This window comes from Syngnathus typhle, unplaced genomic scaffold (genome assembly GCF_033458585.1).
Source record: "Syngnathus typhle isolate RoL2023-S1 ecotype Sweden unplaced genomic scaffold, RoL_Styp_1.0 HiC_scaffold_32, whole genome shotgun sequence".
NCBI classification, from domain to species: domain Eukaryota; kingdom Metazoa; phylum Chordata; class Actinopteri; order Syngnathiformes; family Syngnathidae; genus Syngnathus; species Syngnathus typhle.
This window is the reverse complement of record NW_026871938.1, coordinates 230,651-250,887: the sequence shown is the minus strand read 5'-3', so window position 1 is coordinate 250,887 and position 20,237 is coordinate 230,651.

Sequence of the window (20,237 nt, the reverse complement as noted above, 5' to 3'; positions counted from 1 at the left end):
AGGTGGTCATTTCTTCATGCGCAGTGATAAACTCGGCACTCTAAAGCACCCGAGAGCGTTTTTTTCGATGCCAACCTAACCAGAGTGACGGGAGCGGCACAATTCAGAAAAAGCGCTCAGCTCGCCGAGAAAATGCGATTTAAGCAATAAAATTAAAAATGCTTATAAAACATAAACCAAACGTTGGAGGTGGTCATTTCTTCATGCGCAGTGAATAACTCGGCACTCTAAAGCACCCGAGAGCGTTTTTTTCGATGCCAACCTAACCAGAGTGACGGGAGCGGCACAATTCAGAAAAAGCGCTCAGCTCGCCGAGAAAATGCGATTTAAGCAATAAAATTAAAAATGCTTATAAAACATAAACCAAACGTTGGAGGTGGTCATTTCTTAATGCGCAGTAATAAACTCGGCACTCTAAAGCACCCGAGAGCGTTTTTTTCGATGCCAACCTAACCAGAGTGACGGGAGCGGCACAATTCAGAAAAAGTGCTCAGCTCGCCGAGAAAATGCGATTTAAGCAATAAAATTAAAAATGCTTATAAAACATAAACCAAACGTTGGAGGTGGTCATTTCTTAATGCGCAGTAATAAACTCGGCACTCTAAAGCACCCGAGAGCGTTTTTTTCGATGCCAACCTAACCAGAGTGACGGGAGCGGCACAATTCAGAAAAAGTGCTCAGCTCGCCGAGAAAATGCGATTTAAGCAATAAAATTAAAAATGCTTATTAAACATAAACCAAACGTTGGAGGTGGTCATTTCTTCATGCGCAGTGAATAACTCGGCACTCTAAAGCACCCGAGAGCGTTTTTTTCGATGCCAACCTAACCAGAGTGACGGGAGCGGCACAATTCAGAAAAAGCGCTCAGCTCGCCGAGAAAATGCGATTTAAGCAATAAAATTAAAAATGCTTATTAAACATAAACCAAACATTGGAGGTGGTCATTTCTTCATGCGCAGTGAATAACTCGGCACTCTAAAGCACCCGAGAGCGTTTTTTTCGATGCCAACCTAACCAGAGTGACGGGAGCGGCACAATTCAGAAAAAGCGCTCAGCTCGCCGAGAAAATGCGATTTAAGCAATAAAATTAAAAATGCTTATAAAACATAAACCAAACGTTGGAGGTGGTCATTTCTTCATGCTCAGTGATAAACTCGGCACTCTAAAGCACCGAGAGCGTTTTTTTCGATGCCAACCTAACCAGAGTGACGGGAGCGGCACAATTCAGAAAAAGTGCTCAGCTCGCCGAGAAAATGCGATTTAAGCAATAAAATTAAAAATGCTTATAAAACATAAACCAAACGTTGGAGGTGGTCATTTCTTCATGCGCAGTGAATAACTCGGCACTCTAAAGCACCCGAGAGCGTTTTTTTCGATGCCAACCTAACCAGAGTGACGGGAGCGGCACAATTCAGAAAAAGTGCTCAGCTCGCCGAGAAAATGCGATTTAAGCAATAAAATTAAAAATGCTTATAAAACATAAACCAAACGTTGGAGGTGGTCATTTCTTAATGCGCAGTAATAAACTCGGCACTCTAAAGCACCCGAGAGCGTTTTTTTCGATGCCAACCTAACCAGAGTGACGGGAGCGGCACAATTCAGAAAAAGTGCTCAGCTCGCCGAGAAAATGCGATTTAAGCAATAAAATTAAAAATGCTTATAAAACATAAACCAAACGTTGGAGGTGGTCATTTCTTAATGCGCAGTAATAAACTCGGCACTCTAGAGCACCCGAGAGCGTTTTTTTCGATGCCAACCTAACCAGAGTGACGGGAGCGGCACAATTCAGAAAAAGTGCTCAGCTCGCCGAGAAAATGCGATTTAAGCAATAAAATTAAAAATGCTTATTAAACATAAACCAAACGTTGGAGGTGGTCATTTCTTCATGCGCAGTGATAAACTCGGCACTCTAAAGCACCCGAGAGCGTTTTTTTCGATGCCAACCTAACCAGAGTGACGGGAGCGGCACAATTCAGAAAAAGTGCTCAGCTCGCCGAGAAAATGCGATTTAAGCAATAAAATTAAAAATGCTTATAAAACATAAACCAAACGTTGGAGGTGGTCATTTCTTAATGCGCAGTAATAAACTCGGCACTCTAAAGCACCCGAGAGCGTTTTTTTCGATGCCAACCTAACCAGAGTGACGGGAGCGGCACAATTCAGAAAAAGTGCTCAGCTCGCCGAGAAAATGCGATTTAAGCAATAAAATTAAAAATGCTTATTAAACATAAACCAAACGTTGGAGCTGGTCATTTCTTCATGCGCAGTGAATAACTCGGCACTCTAAAGCACCCGAAAGCGTTTTTTTCGATGCCAACCTAACCAGAGTGACGGGAGCGGCACAATTCAGAAAAAGCGCTCAGCTCGCCGAGAAAATGCGATTTAAGCAATAAAATTAAAAATGCTTATAAAACATAAACCAAACGTTGGAGGTGGTCATTTCTTCATGCGCAGTGAATAACTCGGCACTCTAAAGCACCCGAGAGCGTTTTTTTCGATGCCAACCTATACGGGAGCGGCACAATTCAGAAAAAGTGCTCAGCTCGCCGAGAAAATGCGATTTAAGCAATAAAATTAAAAATGCTTATAAAACATAAACCAAACGTTGGAGGTGGTCATTTCTTAATGCACAGTAATAAACTCGGCACTCTAAAGCACCCGTGAGCGTTTTTTTCGATGCCAACCTAACCAGAGTGACGGGAGCGGCACAATTCAGAAAAAGTGCTCAGCTCGCCGAGAAAATGCGATTTAAGCAATAAAATTAAAAATGCTTATAAAACATAAACCAAACGTTGGAGGTGGTCATTTCTTAATGCGCAGTAATAAACTCGGCACTCTAAAGCACCCGAGAGCGTTTTTTTCGATGCCAACCTAACCAGAGTGACGGGAGCGGCACAATTCAGAAAACGCGCTCAGCTCGCCGAGAAAATGCGATTTAAGCAATAAAATTAAAAATGCTTATAAAACATAAACCAAACGTTGGAGGTGGTCATTTCTTAATGCGCAGTAATAAACTCGGCACTCTAAAGCACCCGAGAGCGTTTTTTTCGATGCCAACCTAACCAGAGTGACGGGAGCGGCACAATTCAGAAAAAGTGCTCAGCTCGCCGAGAAAATGCGATTTAAGCAATAAAATTAAAAATGCTTATTAAACATAAACCAAACGTTGGAGGTTGTCATTTCTTCATGCGCAGTGAATAACTCGGCACTCTAAAGCACCCGAGAGCGTTTTTTTCGATGCCAACCTAACCAGAGTGACGGGAGCGGCAGAATTCAGAAAAAGTGCTCAGCTCGCCGAGAAAATGCGATTTAAGCAATAAAATTAAAAATGCTTATAAAACATAAACCAAACGTTGGAGGTGGTCATTTCTTCATGCGCAGTGAATAACTCGGCACTCTAAAGCACCCGAGAGCGTTTTTTTCGATGCCAACCTAACCAGAGTGACGGGAGCGGCACAATTCAGAAAAAGTGCTCAGCTCGCCGAGAAAATGCGATTTAAGCAATAAAATTAAAAATGCTTATAAAACATAAACCAAACGTTGGAGGTGGTCATTTCTTAATGCGCAGTAATAAACTCGGCACTCTAAAGCACCCGTGAGCGTTTTTTTCGATGCCAACCTAACCAGAGTGACGGGAGCGGCACAATTCAGAAAAAGTGCTCAGCTCGCCGAGAAAATGCGATTTAAGCAATAAAATTAAAAATGCTTATAAAACATAAACCAAACGTTGGAGGTGGTCATTTCATCATGCGCAGTGATAAAGTCGGCACTCTAAAGCACCCGAGAGCGGTTTTTTCGATGCCAACCTAACCGGGAGCGGCACAATTCAGAAAAAGTGCTCAGCTCGCCGAGAAAATGCGATTTAAGCAATAAAATTAAAAATGCTTATTAAACATAAACCAAACGTTGGAGGTGGTCATTTCTTCATGCGCAGTGATAAACTCGGCACTCTAAAGCACCCGAGAGCGTTTTTTTCGATGCCAACCTAACCAGAGTGACGGGAGCGGCACAATTCAGAAAAAGCGCTCAGCTCGCCGAGAAAATGCGATTTAAGCAATAAAATTAAAAATGCTTATAAAACATAAACCAAACGTTGGAGGTGGTCATTTCTTAATGCGCAGTAATAAACTCGGCACTCTAAAGCACCCGAGAGCGTTTTTTTCGATGCCAACCTAACCAGAGTGACGGGCGCGGCACAATTCAGAAAAAGTGCTCAGCTCGCCGAGAAAATGCGATTTAAGCAATAAAATTAAAAATGCTTATTAAACATAAACCAAACGTTGGAGGTGGTCATTTCTTCATGCGCAGTGAATAACTCGGCACTCTAAAGCACCCGAGAGCGTTTTTTTCGATGCCAACCTAACCAGAGTGACGGGAGCGGCACAATTCAGAAAAAGTGCTCAGCTCGCCGAGAAAATGCGATTTAAGCAATAAAATTAAAAATGCTTATTAAACATAAACCAAACGTTGGAGGTGGTCATTTCTTCATGCGCAGTGATAAACTCGGCACTCTAAAGCACCCGAGAGCGTTTTTTTCGATGCCAACCTAACCAGAGTGACGGGAGCGGCACAATTCAGAAAAAGTGCTCAGCTCGCCGAGAAAATGCGATTTAAGCAATAAAATTAAAAATGCTTATAAAACATAAACCAAACGTTGGAGGTGGTCATTTCTTAATGCGCAGTAATAAACTCGGCACTCTAAAGCACCCGAGAGCGTTTTTTTCGATGCCAACCTAACCAGAGTGACGGGAGCGGCACAATTCAGAAAAAGCGCTCAGCTCGCCGAGAAAATGCGATTTAAGCAATAAAATTAAAAATGCTTATAAAACATAAACCAAACGTTGGAGGTGGTCATTTCTTCGTGCGCAGTGAATAACTCGGCACTCTAAAGCACCCGAGAGCGTTTTTTTCGATGCCAACCTAACCAGAGTGACGGGAGCGGCACAATTCAGAAAAAGTGCTCAGCTCGCCGAGAAAATGCGATTTAAGCAATAAAATTAAAAATGCTTATTAAACATAAACCAAACGTTGGAGGTGGTCATTTCTTCATGCGCAGTGATAAACTCGGCACTCTAAAGCACCCGAGAGCGTTTTTTTCGATGCCAACCTAACCAGAGTGACGGGAGCGGCACAATTCAGAAAAAGTGCTCAGCTCGCCGAGAAAATGCGATTTAAGCAATAAAATTAAAAATGCTTATAAAACATAAACCAAACGTTGGAGGTGGTCATTTCTTAATGCGCAGTAATAAACTCGGCACTCTAAAGCACCCGAGAGCGTTTTTTTCTATGCCAACCTAACCAGAGTGACGGGAGCGGCACAATTCAGAAAAAGCGCTCAGCTCGCCGAGAAAATGCGATTTAAGCAATAAAATTAAAAATGCTTATAAAACATACACCAAACGTTGGAGGTGGTCATTTCTTCGTGCGCAGTGAATAACTCGGCACTCTAAAGCACCCGAGAGCGTTTTTTTCGATGCCAACCTAACCAGAGTGACGGGAGCGGCACAATTCAGAAAAAGTGCTCAGCTCGCCGAGAAAATGTGATTTAAGCAATAAAATTAAAAATGCTTATAAAACATAAACCAAACGTTGGAGGTGGTCATTTCTTAATGCGCAGTAATAAACTCGGCACTCTAAAGCACCCGAGAGCGTTTTTTTCGATGCCAACCTAACCAGAGTGACGGGAGCGGCACAATTCAGAAAAAGTGCTCAGCTCGCCGAGAAAATGCGATTTAAGCAATAAAATTAAAAATGCTTATTAAACATAAACCAAACGTTGGAGGTGGTCATTTCTTCATGCGCAGTGAATAACTCGGCACTCTAAAGCACCCGAGAGCGTTTTTTTCGATGCCAACCTAACCAGAGTGACAGGAGCGGCACAATTCAGAAAAAGCGCTCAGCTCGCCGAGAAAATGCGATTTAAGCAATAAAATTAAAAATGCTTATAAAACATAAACCAAACGTTGGAGGTGGTCATTTCTTCATGCGCAGTGATAAACTCGGCACTCTAAAGCACCCGAGAGCGTTTTTTTCGATGCCAACCTAACCAGAGTGACGGGAGCGGCACAATTCAGAAAAAGTGCTCAGCTCGCCGAGAAAATGCGATTTAAGCAATAAAATTAAAAATGCTTATAAAACATAAACCAAACGTTGGAGGTGGTCATTTCTTCATGCGCAGAGAATAACTCGGCACTCTAAAGCACCCGAGAGCGTTTTTTTCGATGCCAACCTAACCAGAGTGACGTGAGCGGCACAATTCAGAAAAAGCGCTCAGCTCGCCGAGAAAATGCGATTTAAGCAATAAAATTAAAAATGCTTATAAAACATAAACCAAACGTTGGAGGTGGTCATTTCTTCATGCGCAGTGATAAACTCGGCACTCTAAAGAACCCGAGAGCGTTTTTTTCGATGCCAACCTAACCAGAGTGACGGGAGCGGCACAATTCAGAAAAAGTGCTCAGCTCGCCGAGAAAATGTGATTTAAGCAATAAAATTAAAAATGCTTATAAAACATAAACCAAACGTTGGAGGTGGTCATTTCTTCATGCGCAGTGAATAACTCGGCACTCTAAAGCACCCGAGAGCGTTTTTTTCGATGCCAACCTATACGGGAGCGGCACAATTCAGAAAAAGTGCTCAGCTCGCCGAGAAAATGCGATTTAAGCAATAAAATTAAAAATGCTTATAAAACATAAACCAAACGTTGGAGGTGGTCATTTCTTAATGCACAGTAATAAACTCGGCACTCTAAAGCACCCGTGAGCGTTTTTTTCGATGCCAACCTAACCAGAGTGACGGGAGCGGCACAATTCAGAAAAAGTGCTCAGCTCGCCGAGAAAATGCGATTTAAGCAATAAAATTAAAAATGCTTATAAAACATAAACCAAACGTTGGAGGTGGTCATTTCTTAATGCGCAGTAATAAACTCGGCACTCTAAAGCACCCGAGAGCGTTTTTTTCGATGCCAACCTAACCAGAGTGACGGGAGCGGCACAATTCAGAAAAAGCGCTCAGCTCGCCGAGAAAATGCGATTTAAGCAATAAAATTAAAAATGCTTATAAAACATAAACCAAACGTTGGAGGTGGTCATTTCTTAATGCGCAGTAATAAACTCGGCACTCTAAAGCACCCGAGAGCGTTTTTTTCGATGCCAACCTAACCAGAGTGACGGGAGCGGCACAATTCAGAAAAAGTGCTCAGCTCGCCGAGAAAATGCGATTTAAGCAATAAAATTAAAAATGCTTATTAAACATAAACCAAACGTTGGAGGTTGTCATTTCTTCATGCGCAGTGAATAACTCGGCACTCTAAAGCACCCGAGAGCGTTTTTTTCGATGCCAACCTAACCAGAGTGACGGGAGCGGCACAATTCAGAAAAAGCGCTCAGCTCGCCGAGAAAATGCGATTTAAGCAATAAAATTAAAAATGCTTATTAAACATAAACCAAACGTTGGAGGTGGTCATTTCTTCATGCGCAGTGAATAACTCGGCACTCTAAAGCACCCGAGAGCGTTTTTTTCGATGCCAACCTAACCAGAGTGACGGGAGAGGCACAATTCAGAAAAAGCGCTCAGCTCGCCGAGAAAATGCGATTTAAGCAATAAAATTAAAAATGCTTATAAAACATAAACCAAACGTTGGAGGTGGTCATTTCTTCATGCGCAGTGATAAACTCGGCACTCTAAAGCACCCGAGAGCGTTTTTTTCGATGCCAACCTAACCAGAGTGACGGGAGCGGCACAATTCAGAAAAAGTGCTCAGCTCGCCGAGAAAATGCGATTTAAGCAATAAAATTAAAAATGCTTATAAAACATAAACCAAACGTTGGAGGTGGTCATTTCTTCATGCGCAGTGATAAACTCGGCACTCTAAAGCACCCGAGAGCGTTTTTTTCGATGCCAACCTAACCAGAGTGACGGGAGCGGCACAATTCAGAAAAAGCGCTCAGCTCGCCGAGAAATTGCGATTTAAGCAATAAAATTAAAAATGCTTATAAAACATAAACCAAACGTTGGAGGTGGTCATTTCTTCATGCGCAGTGATAAACTCGGCACTCTAAAGCACCCGAGAGCGTTTATTTCGATGCCAACCTAACCAGAGTGACGGGAGCGGCACAATTCAGAAAAAGTGCTCAGCTCGCCGAGAAAATGCGATTCAAGCAATAAAATTAAAAATGCTTATTAAACATAAACCAAACGTTGGAGGTGGTCATTTCTTCATGCGCAGTGAATAACTCGGCACTCTAAAGCACCCGAGAGCGTTTTTTTCGATGCCAACCTAACCAGAGTGACGGGAGCGGCACAATTCAGAAAAAGTGCTCAGCTCGCCGAGAAAATGCGATTTAAGCAATAAAATTAAAAATGCTTATAAAACATAAACCAAACGTTGGAGGTGGTCATTTCTTAATGCGCAGTAATAAACTCGGCACTCTAAAGCACCCGAGAGCGTTTTTTTCGATGCCAACCTAACCAGAGTGACGGGAGCGGCACAATTCAGAAAAAGTGCTCAGCTCGCCGAGAAAATGCGATTTAAGCAATAAAATTAAAAATGCTTATAAAACATAAACCAAACGTTGGAGGTGGTCATTTCTTAATGCGCAGTAATAAACTCGGCACTCTAAAGCACCCGAGAGCGTTTTTTTCGATGCCAACCTAACCAGAGTGACGGGAGCGGCACAATTCAGAAAAAGTGCTCAGCTCGCCGAGAAAATGCGATTTAAGCAATAAAATTAAAAATGCTTATAAAACATAAACCAAACGTTGGAGGTGGTCATTTCTTAATGCGCAGTAATAAACTTGGCACTCTAAAGCACCCGAGAGCGTTTTTTTCGATGCCAACCTAACTAGAGTGACGACAGCGGCACAATTCAGAAAAAGTGCTCAGCTCGCCGAGAAAATGCGATTTAAGCAATAAAATTAAAAATGCTTATTAAACATAAACCAAACGTTGGAGGTGGTCATTTCTTCATGCGCAGTGAATAACTCGGCACTCTAAAGCACCCGAGAGCGTTTTTTTCGATGCCAACCTAACCAGAGTGACGGGAGCGGCACAATTCAGAAAAAGCGCTCAGCTCGCCGAGAAAATGCGATTTAAGCAATAAAATTAAAAATGCTTATTAAACATAAACCAAACAATGGAGGTGGTCATTTCTTCATGCGCAGTGAATAACTCGGCACTCTAAAGCACCCGAGAGCGTTTTTTTCGATGCCAACCTAACCAGAGTGACGGGAGCGGCACAATTCAGAAAAAGCGCTCAGCTCGCCGAGAAAATGCGATTTAAGCAATAAAATTAAAAATGCTTATAAAACATAAACCAAACGTTGGAGGTGGTCATTTCTTCATGCGCAGTGATAAACTCGGCACTCTAAAGCACCCGAGAGCGTTGTTTTCGATGCCAACGTGACGGGAGCGGCACAATTCAGAAAAAGTGCTCAGTTCGCCGAGAAAATGCGATTTAAGCAATGAAATTAAAAATGCTTATAAAACATAAACCAAACGTTGGAGGTGGTCATTTCTTCATGCGCAGTGAATAACTCGGCACTCTAAAGCACGCGAGAGCGTTTTTTTCGATGCCAACCTAACCAGAGTGACGGGAGCGGCACAATTCAGAAAAAGTGCTCAGCTCGCCGAGAAAATGCGATTTAAGCAATAAAATTAAAAATGCTTATAAAACATAAACCAAACGTTGGAGGTGGTCATTTCTTAATGCGCAGTAATAAACTCGGCACTCTAAAGCACCCGAGAGCGTTTTTTTCGATGCCAACCTAACCAGAGTGACGGGAGCGGCACAATTCAGAAAAAGTGCTCAGCTCGCCGAGAAAATGCGATTTAAGCAATAAAATTAAAAATGCTTATTAAACATAAACCAAACGTTGGAGGTGGTCATTTCTTCATGCGCAGTGAATAACTCGGCACTCTAAAGCACCCGAGAGCGTTTTTTTCGATGCCAACCTAACCAGAGTGACGGGAGCGGCACAATTCAGAAAAAGCGCTCAGCTCGCCGAGAAAATGCGATTTAAGCAATAAAATTAAAAATGCTTATAAAACATAAACCAAACGTTGGAGGTGGTCATTTCTTAATGCGCAGTAATAAACTCGGCACTCTAAAGCACCCGAGAGCGTTTTTTTCGATGCCAACCTAACCAGAGTGACGGGAGCGGCACAATTCATAAAAAGTGCTCAGCTCGCCGAGAAAATGCGATTTAAGCAATAAAATTAAAAATGCTTATTAAACATAAACCAAACGTTGGAGGTGGTCATTTCTTCATGCGCAGTGAATAACTCGGCACTCTAAAGCACCCGATAGCGTTTTTTTCGATGCCAACCTAACCAGAGTGACGGGAGCGGCACAATTCAGAAAAAGTGCTCAGCTCGCCGAGAAAATGCGATTTAAGCAATAAAATTAAAAATGCTTATAAAACATAAACCAAACGTTGGAGGTGGTCATTTCTTAATGCGCAGTAATAAACTCGGCACTCTAAAGCACCCGAGAGCGTTTTTTTCGATGCCAACCTAACCAGAGTGACGGGAGCGGCACAATTCAGAAAAAGTGCTCAGCTCGCCGAGAAAATGCGATTTAAGCAATAAAATTAAAAATGCTTATAAAACATAAACCAAACGTTGGAGGTGGTCATTTCTTAATGCGCAGTAATAAACTCGGCACTCTAAAGCACCCGAGAGCGTTTTTTTCGATGCCAACCTAACCAGAGTGACGGGAGCGGCACAATTCAGAAAAAGTGCTCAGCTCGCCGAGAAAATGCGATTTAAGCAATAAAATTAAAAATGCTTATTAAACATAAACTAAACGTTGGAGGTGGTCATTTCTTCATGCGCAGTGAATAACTCGGCACTCTAAAGCACCCGATAGCGTTTTTTTCGATGCCAACCTAACCAGAGTGACGGGAGCGGCACAATTCAGAAAAAGTGCTCAGCTCGCCGAGAAAATGCGATTTAAGCAATAAAATTAAAAATGCTTATAAAACATAAACCAAACGTTGGAGGTGGTCATTTCTTAATGCGCAGTAATAAACTCGGCACTCTAAAGCACCCGAGAGCGTTTTTTTCGATGCCAACCTAACCAGAGTGACGGGAGCGGCACAATTCAGAAAAAGTGCTCAGCTCGCCGAGAAAATGCGATTTAAGCAATAAAATTCAAAATGCTTATTAAACATAAACCAAACGTTGGAGGTGGTCATTTCTTCATGCGCAGTGAATAACTCGGCACTCTAAAGCACCCGAGAGCGTTTTTTTCGATGCCAACCTAACCAGAGTGACGGGAGCGGCACAATTCAGAAAAAGCGCTCAGCTCGCCGAGAAAATGCGATTTAAGCAATAAAATTAAAAATGCTTATAAAACATAAACCAAACGTTGGAAGTGGTCATTTCTTAATGTGCAGTAATAAACTCGGCACTCTAAAGCACCCGAGAGCGTTTTTTTCGATGCCAACCTAACCAGAGTGACGGGAGCGGCACAATTCAGAAAAAGTGCTCAGCTCGCCGAGAAAATGCGATTTAAGCAATAAGATTAAAAATGCTTATAAAACATAAACCAAACGTTGGAGGTGGTCATTTCTTAATGCGCAGTAATAAACTCGGCACTCTAAAGCACCCGAGAGCGTTTTTTTCGATGCCAACCTAACCAGAGTGACGGGAGCGGCACAATTCAGAAAAAGTGCTCAGCTCGCCGAGAAAATGCGATTTAAGCAATAAAATTAAAAATGCTTATTAAACATAAACCAAACGTTGGAGGTGGTCATTTCTTCATGCGCAGTGAATAACTCGGCACTCTAAAGCACCCGATAGCGTTTTTTTCGATGCCAACCTAACGGGAGCGGCACAATTCAGAAAAAGTGCTCAGCTCGCCGAGAAAATGCGATTTAAGCAATAAAATTAAAAATGCTTATAAAACATAAACCAAACGTTGGAGGTGGTCATTTCTTAATGCGCAGTAATAAACTCGCCACTCTAAAGCACCCGAGAGCGTTTTTTTCGATGCCAACCTAACCAGAGTGACGGGAGCGGCACAATTCAGAAAAAGTGCTCAGCTCGCCGAGAAAATGCGATTTAAGCAATAAAATTAAAAATGCTTATAAAACATAAACCAAACGTTGGAGGTGGTCATTTCTTAATGCGCAGTAATAAACTCGGCACTCTAAAGCACCCGAGAGCGTTTTTTTCGATGCCAACCTAACCAGAGTGACGGGAGCGGCACAATTCAGAAAAAGTGCTCAGCTCGCCGAGAAAATGCGATTTAAGCAATAAAATTAAAAATGCTTATTAAACATAAACCAAACGGTGGAGGTGGTCATTTCTTCATGCGCAGTGAATAACTCGGCACTCTAAAGCACCCGAGAGCGTTTTTTTCGATGCCAACCTAACCAGAGTGACGGGAGCGGCACAATTCAGAAAAAGCGCTCAGCTCGCCGAGAAAATGCGATTTAAGCAATAAAATTAAAAATGCTTATAAAACATAAACCAAACGTTGGAGGTGGTCATTTCTTCATGCGCAGTGAATAACTCGGCACTCTAAAGCACCCGAGAGCGTTTTTTTCGATGCCAACCTAACCAGAGTGACGGGAGCGGCACAATTCAGAAAAAGTGCTCAGCTCGCCGAGAAAATGCGATTTAAGCAATAAAATTAAAAATGCTTATAAAACATAAACCAAACGTTGGAGGTGGTCATTTCTTCATGCGCAGTGATAAACTCGGCACTCTAAAGCACCCGAGAGCGTTTTTTTCGATGCCAACCTAACCAGAGTGACGGGAGCGGCACAATTCAGAAAAAGCGCTCAGCTCGCCGAGAAAATGCGATTTAAGCAATAAAATTAAAAATGCTTATAAAACATAAACCAAACGTTGGAGGTGGTCATTTCTTCGTGCGCAGTGAATAACTCGGCACTCTAAAGCACCCGAGAGCGTTTTTTTCGATGCCAACCTAACCAGAGTGACGGGAGCGGCACAATTCAGAAAAAGTGCTCAGCTCGCCGAGAAAATGCGATTTAAGCAATAAAATTAAAAATGCTTATAAAACATAAACCAAACGTTGGAGGTGGTCATTTCTTAATGCGCAGTAATAAACTCGGCACTCTAAAGCACCCGAGAGCGTTTTTTTCGATGCCAACCTAACCAGAGTGACGGGAGCGGCACAATTCAGAAAAAGTGCTCAGCTCGCCGAGAAAATGCGATTTAAGCAATAAAATTAAAAATGCTTATAAAACATAAACCAAACGTTGGAGGTGGTCATTTCTTAATGCGCAGTAATAAACTCGGCACTCTAAAGCACCCGAGAGCGTTTTTTTCGATGCCAACCTAACCAGAGTGACGGGAGCGGCACAATTCAGAAAAAGCGCTCAGCTCGCCGAGAAAATGCGATTTAAGCAATAAAATTAAAAATGCTTATAAAACATAAACCAAACGTTGGAGGTGGTCATTTCTTAATGCGCAGTAATAAACTCGGCACTCTAAAGCACCCGAGAGCGTTTTTTTCGATGCCAACCTAACCAGAGTGACGGGAGCGGCACAATTCAGAAAAAGTGCTCAGCTCGCCGAGAAAATGCGATTTAAGCAATAAAATTAAAAATGCTTATTAAACATAAACCAAACGTTGGAGGTGGTCATTTCTTCATGCGCAGTGAATAACTCGGCACTCTAAAGCACCCGAGAGCGTTTTTTTCGATGCCAACCTAACCAGAGTGACGGGAGCGGCACAATTCAGAAAAAGCGCTCAGCTCGCCGAGAAAATGCGATTTAAGCAATAAAATTAAAAATGCTTATTAAACATAAACCAAACATTGGAGGTGGTCATTTCTTCATGCGCAGTGAATAACTCGGCACTCTAAAGCACCCGAGAGCGTTTTTTTCGATGCCAACCTAACCAGAGTGACGGGAGCGGCACAATTCAGAAAAAGCGCTCAGCTCGCCGAGAAAATGCGATTTAAGCAATAAAATTAAAAATGCTTATAAAACATAAACCAAACGTTGGAGGTGGTCATTTCTTCATGCGCAGTGATAAACTCGGCACTCTAAAGCACCCGAGAGCGTTTTTTTCGATGCCAACCTAACCAGAGTGACGGGAGCGGCACAATTCAGAAAAAGTGCTCAGCTCGCCGAGAAAATGCGATTTAAGCAATAAAATTAAAAATGCTTATAAAACATAAACCAAACGTTGGAGGTGGTCATTTCTTCATGCGCAGTGAATAACTCGGCACTCTAAAGCACCCGAGAGCGTTTTTTTCGATGCCAACCTAACCAGAGTGACGGGAGCGGCACAATTCAGAAAAAGTGCTCAGCTCGCCGAGAAAATGCGATTTAAGCAATAAAATTAAAAATGCTTATAAAACATAAACCAAACGTTGGAGGTGGTCATTTCTTAATGCGCAGTAATAAACTCGGCACTCTAAAGCACCCGAGAGCGTTTTTTTCGATGCCAACCTAACCAGAGTGACGGGAGCGGCACAATTCAGAAAAAGTGCTCAGCTCGCCGAGAAAATGCGATTTAAGCAATAAAATTAAAAATGCTTATAAAACATAAACCAAACGTTCGAGGTGGTCATTTCTTAATGCGCAGTAATAAACTCGGCACTCTAGAGCACCCGAGAGCGTTTTTTTCGATGCCAACCTAACCAGAGTGACGGGAGCGGCACAATTCAGAAAAAGTGCTCAGCTCGCCGAGAAAATGCGATTTAAGCAATAAAATTAAAAATGCTTATAAAACATAAACCAAACGTTGGAAGTGGTCATTTCTTCATGCGCAGTGATAAACTCGGCACTCTAAAGCACCCGAGAGCGTTTTTTTCGATGCCAACCTAACCAGAGTTACGGGAGCGGCACAATTCAGAAAAAGCGCTCAGCAGGCCGAGAAAATGCGATTTAAGCAATAAAATTAAAAATGCTTATAAAACATAAACCAAACGTTGGAGGTGGTCATTTCTTCATGCGCAGTGATAAACTCGGCACTCTAAAGCACCCGAGAGCGTTTTTTTCGATGCCAACCTAACCAGAGTGACGGGAGCGGCACAATTCAGAAAAAGTGCTCAGCTCGCCGAGAAAATGCGATTTAAGCAATAAAATTAAAAATGCTTATAAAACATAAACCAAACGTTGGAGGTGGTCATTTCTTAATGCGCAGTAATAAACTCGGCACTCTAAAGCACCCGAGAGCGTTTTTTTCGATGCCAACCTAACCAGAGTGACGGGAGCGGCACAATTCAGAAAAAGTGCTCAGCTCGCCGAGAAAATGCGATTTAAGCAATAAAATTAAAAATGCTTATTAAACATAAACCAAACGTTGGAGGTGGTCATTTCTTCATGCGCAGTGAATAACTCGGCACTCTAAAGCACCCGAGAGCGTTTTTTTCGATGCCAACCTAACCAGAGTGACGGGAGCGGCACAATTCAGAAAAAGCGCTCAGCTCGCCGAGAAAATGCGATTTAAGCAATAAAATTAAAAATGCTTATTAAACATAAACCAAACATTGGAGGTGGTCATTTCTTCATGCGCAGTGAATAACTCGGCACTCTAAAGCACCCGAGAGCGTTTTTTTCGATGCCAACCTAACCAGAGTGACGGGAGCGGCACAATTCAGAAAAAGCGCTCAGCTCGCCGAGAAAATGCGATTTAAGCAATAAAATTAAAAATGCTTATAAAACATAAACCAAACGTTGGAGGTGGTCATTTCTTCATGCTCAGTGATAAACTCGGCACTCTAAAGCACCGAGAGCGTTTTTTTCGATGCCAACCTAACCAGAGTGACGGGAGCGGCACAATTCAGAAAAAGTGCTCAGCTCGCCGAGAAAATGCGATTTAAGCAATAAAATTAAAAATGCTTATAAAACATAAACCAAACGTTGGAGGTGGTCATTTCTTCATGCGCAGTGAATAACTCGGCACTCTAAAGCACCCGAGAGCGTTTTTTTCGATGCCAACCTAACCAGAGTGACGGGAGCGGCACAATTCAGAAAAAGTGCTCAGCTCGCCGAGAAAATGCGATTTAAGCAATAAAATTAAAAATGCTTATAAAACATAAACCAAACGTTGGAGGTGGTCATTTCTTAATGCGCAGTAATAAACTCGGCACTCTAAAGCACCCGAGAGCGTTTTTTTCGATGCCAACCTAACCAGAGTGACGGGAGCGGCACAATTCAGAAAAAGTGCTCAGCTCGCCGAGAAAATGCGATTTAAGCAATAAAATTAAAAATGCTTATAAAACATAAACCAAACGTTGGAGGTGGTCATTTCTTAATGCGCAGTAATAAACTCGGCACTCTAGAGCACCCGAGAGCGTTTTTTTCGATGCCAACCTAACCAGAGTGACGGGAGCGGCACAATTCAGAAAAAGTGCTCAGCTCGCCGAGAAAATGCGATTTAAGCAATAAAATTAAAAATGCTTATTAAACATAAACCAAACGTTGGAGGTGGTCATTTCTTCATGCGCAGTGATAAACTCGGCACTCTAAAGCACCCGAGAGCGTTTTTTTCGATGCCAACCTAACCAGAGTGACGGGAGCGGCACAATTCAGAAAAAGTGCTCAGCTCGCCGAGAAAATGCGATTTAAGCAATAAAATTAAAAATGCTTATAAAACATAAACCAAACGTTGGAGGTGGTCATTTCTTAATGCGCAGTAATAAACTCGGCACTCTAAAGCACCCGAGAGCGTTTTTTTCGATGCCAACCTAACCAGAGTGACGGGAGCGGCACAATTCAGAAAAAGTGCTCAGCTCGCCGAGAAAATGCGATTTAAGCAATAAAATTAAAAATGCTTATTAAACATAAACCAAACGTTGGAGCTGGTCATTTCTTCATGCGCAGTGAATAACTCGGCACTCTAAAGCACCCGAAAGCGTTTTTTTCGATGCCAACCTAACCAGAGTGACGGGAGCGGCACAATTCAGAAAAAGCGCTCAGCTCGCCGAGAAAATGCGATTTAAGCAATAAAATTAAAAATGCTTATAAAACATAAACCAAACGTTGGAGGTGGTCATTTCTTCATGCGCAGTGAATAACTCGGCACTCTAAAGCACCCGAGAGCGTTTTTTTCGATGCCAACCTAACCAGAGTGACGGGAGCGGCACAATTCAGAAAAAGCGCTCAGCTCGCCGAGAAAATGCGATTTAAGCAATAAAATTAAAAATGCTTATAAAACATAAACCAAACGTTGGAGGTGGTCATTTCTTAATGCGCAGTAATAAACTCGGCACTCTAAAGCACCCGAGAGCGTTTTTTTCGATGCCAACCTAACCAGAGTGACGGGAGCGGCACAATTCAGAAAAAGTGCTCAGCTCGCCGAGAAAATGCGATTTAAGCAATAAAATTAAAAATGCTTATAAAACATAAACCAAACGTTGGAGGTGGTCATTTCTTAATGCGCAGTAATAAACTCGGCACTCTAAAGCACCCGAGAGCGTTTTTTTCGATGCCAACCTAACCAGAGTGACGGGAGCGGCACAATTCAGAAAAAGTGCTCAGCTCGCCGAGAAAATGCGATTTAAGCAATAAAATTAAAAATGCTTATTAAACATAAACCAAACGTTGGAGGTGGTCATTTCTTCATGCGCAGTGAATAACTCGGCACTCTAAAGCACCCGAGAGCGTTTTTTTCGATGCCAACCTAACCAGAGTGACGGGAGCGGCACAATTCAGAAAAAGCGCTCAGCTCGCCGAGAAAATGCGATTTAAGCAATAAAATTAAAAATGCTTATTAAACATAAACCAAACATTGGAGGTGGTCATTTCTTCATGCGCAGTGAATAACTCGGCACTCTAAAGCACCCGAGAGCGTTTTTTTCGATGCCAACCTAACCAGAGTGACGGGAGCGGCACAATTCAGAAAAAGCGCTCAGCTCGCCGAGAAAATGCGATTTAAGCAATAAAATTAAAAATGCTTATAAAACATAAACCAAACGTTGGAGGTGGTCATTTCTTCATGCTCAGTGATAAACTCGGCACTCTAAAGCACCGAGAGCGTTTTTTTCGATGCCAACCTAACCAGAGTGACGGGAGCGGCACAATTCAGAAAAAGTGCTCAGCTCGCCGAGAAAATGCGATTTAAGCAATAAAATTAAAAATGCTTATAAAACATAAACCAAACGTTGGAGGTGGTCATTTCTTCATGCGCAGTGAATAACTCGGCACTCTAAAGCACCCGAGAGCGTTTTTTTCGATGCCAACCTAACCAGAGTGACGGGAGCGGCACAATTCAGAAAAAGTGCTCAGCTCGCCGAGAAAATGCGATTTAAGCAATAAAATTAAAAATGCTTATAAAACATAAACCAAACGTTGGAGGTGGTCATTTCTTAATGCGCAGTAATAAACTCGGCACTCTAAAGCACCCGAGAGCGTTTTTTTCGATGCCAACCTAACCAGAGTGACGGGAGCGGCACAATTCAGAAAAAGTGCTCAGCTCGCCGAGAAAATGCGATTTAAGCAATAAAATTAAAAATGCTTATAAAACATAAACCAAACGTTGGAGGTGGTCATTTCTTAATGCGCAGTAATAAACTCGGCACTCTAGAGCACCCGAGAGCGTTTTTTTCGATGCCAACCTAACCAGAGTGACGGGAGCGGCACAATTCAGAAAAAGTGCTCAGCTCGCCGAGAAAATGCGATTTAAGCAATAAAATTAAAAATGCTTATTAAACATAAACCAAACGTTGGAGGTGGTCATTTCTTCATGCGCAGTGATAAACTCGGCACTCTAAAGCACCCGAGAGCGTTTTTTTCGATGCCAACCTAACCAGAGTGACGGGAGCGGCACAATTCAGAAAAAGTGCTCAGCTCGCCGAGAAAATGCGATTTAAGCAATAAAATTAAAAATGCTTATAAAACATAAACCAAACGTTGGAGGTGGTCATTTCTTAATGCGCAGTAATAAACTCGGCACTCTAAAGCACCCGAGAGCGTTTTTTTCGATGCCAACCTAACCAGAGTGACGGGAGCGGCACAATTCAGAAAAAGTGCTCAGCTCGCCGAGAAAATGCGATTTAAGCAATAAAATTAAAAATGCTTATTAAACATAAACCAAACGTTGGAGCTGGTCATTTCTTCATGCGCAGTGAATAACTCGGCACTCTAAAGCACCCGAAAGCGTTTTTTTCGATGCCAACCTAACCAGAGTGACGGGAGCGGCACAATTCAGAAAAAGCGCTCAGCTCGCCGAGAAAATGCGATTTAAGCAATAAAATTAAAAATGCTTATAAAACATAAACCAAACGTTGGAGGTGGTCATTTCTTAATGCGCAGTAATAAACTCGGCACTCTAAAGCACCCGAGAGCGTTTTTTTCGATGCCAACCTAACCAGAGTGACGGGAGCGGCACAATTCAGAAAAAGTGCTCAGCTCGCCGAGAAAATGCGATTTAAGCAATAAAATTAAAAATGCTTATAAAACATAAACCAAACGTTGGAGGTGGTCATTTCTTAATGCGCAGTAATAAACTCGGCACTCTAAAGCACCCGAGAGCGTTTTTTTCGATGCCAACCTAACCAGAGTGACGGGAGCGGCACAATTCAGAAAAAGCGCTCAGCTCGCCGAGAAAATGCGATTTAAGCAATAAAATTAAAAATGCTTATAAAACATAAACCAAACGTTGGAGGTGGTCATTTCCTAATGCGCAGTAATAAACTCGGCACTCTAAAGCACCCGAGAGCGTTTTTTTCGATGCCAACCTAACCAGAGTGACGGGAGCGGCACAATTCAGAAAAAGTGCTCAGCTCGCCGAGAAAATGCGATTTAAGCAATAAAATTAAAAATGCTTATAAAACATAAACCAAACGTTGGAGGTGGTCATTTCTTAATGCGCAGTAATAAACTCGGCACTCTAAAGCACCCGAGAGCGTTTTTTTCGATGCCAACCTAACCAGAGTGACGGGAGCGGCACAATTCAGAAAAAGTGCTCAGCTCGCCGAGAAAATGCGATTTAAGCAATAAAATTAAAAATGCTTATAAAACATAAACCAAACGTTGGAGGTGGTCATTTCTTCATGCGCAGTGATAAAGTCGGCACTCTAAAGCACCCGAGAGCGTTTTTTTCGATGCCAACCTAACCAGAGTGACGGGAGCGGCACAATTCAGAAAAAGTGCTCAGCTCGCCGAGAAAATGCATGCGATTCAAGCAATAAAATTAAAAATGCTTATTAAACATAAACCAAACGTTGGAGGTGGTCATTTCTTCATGCGCAGTGATAAACTCGGCACTCTAAAGCACCCGAGAGCGTTTTTTTCGATGCCAACCTAACCA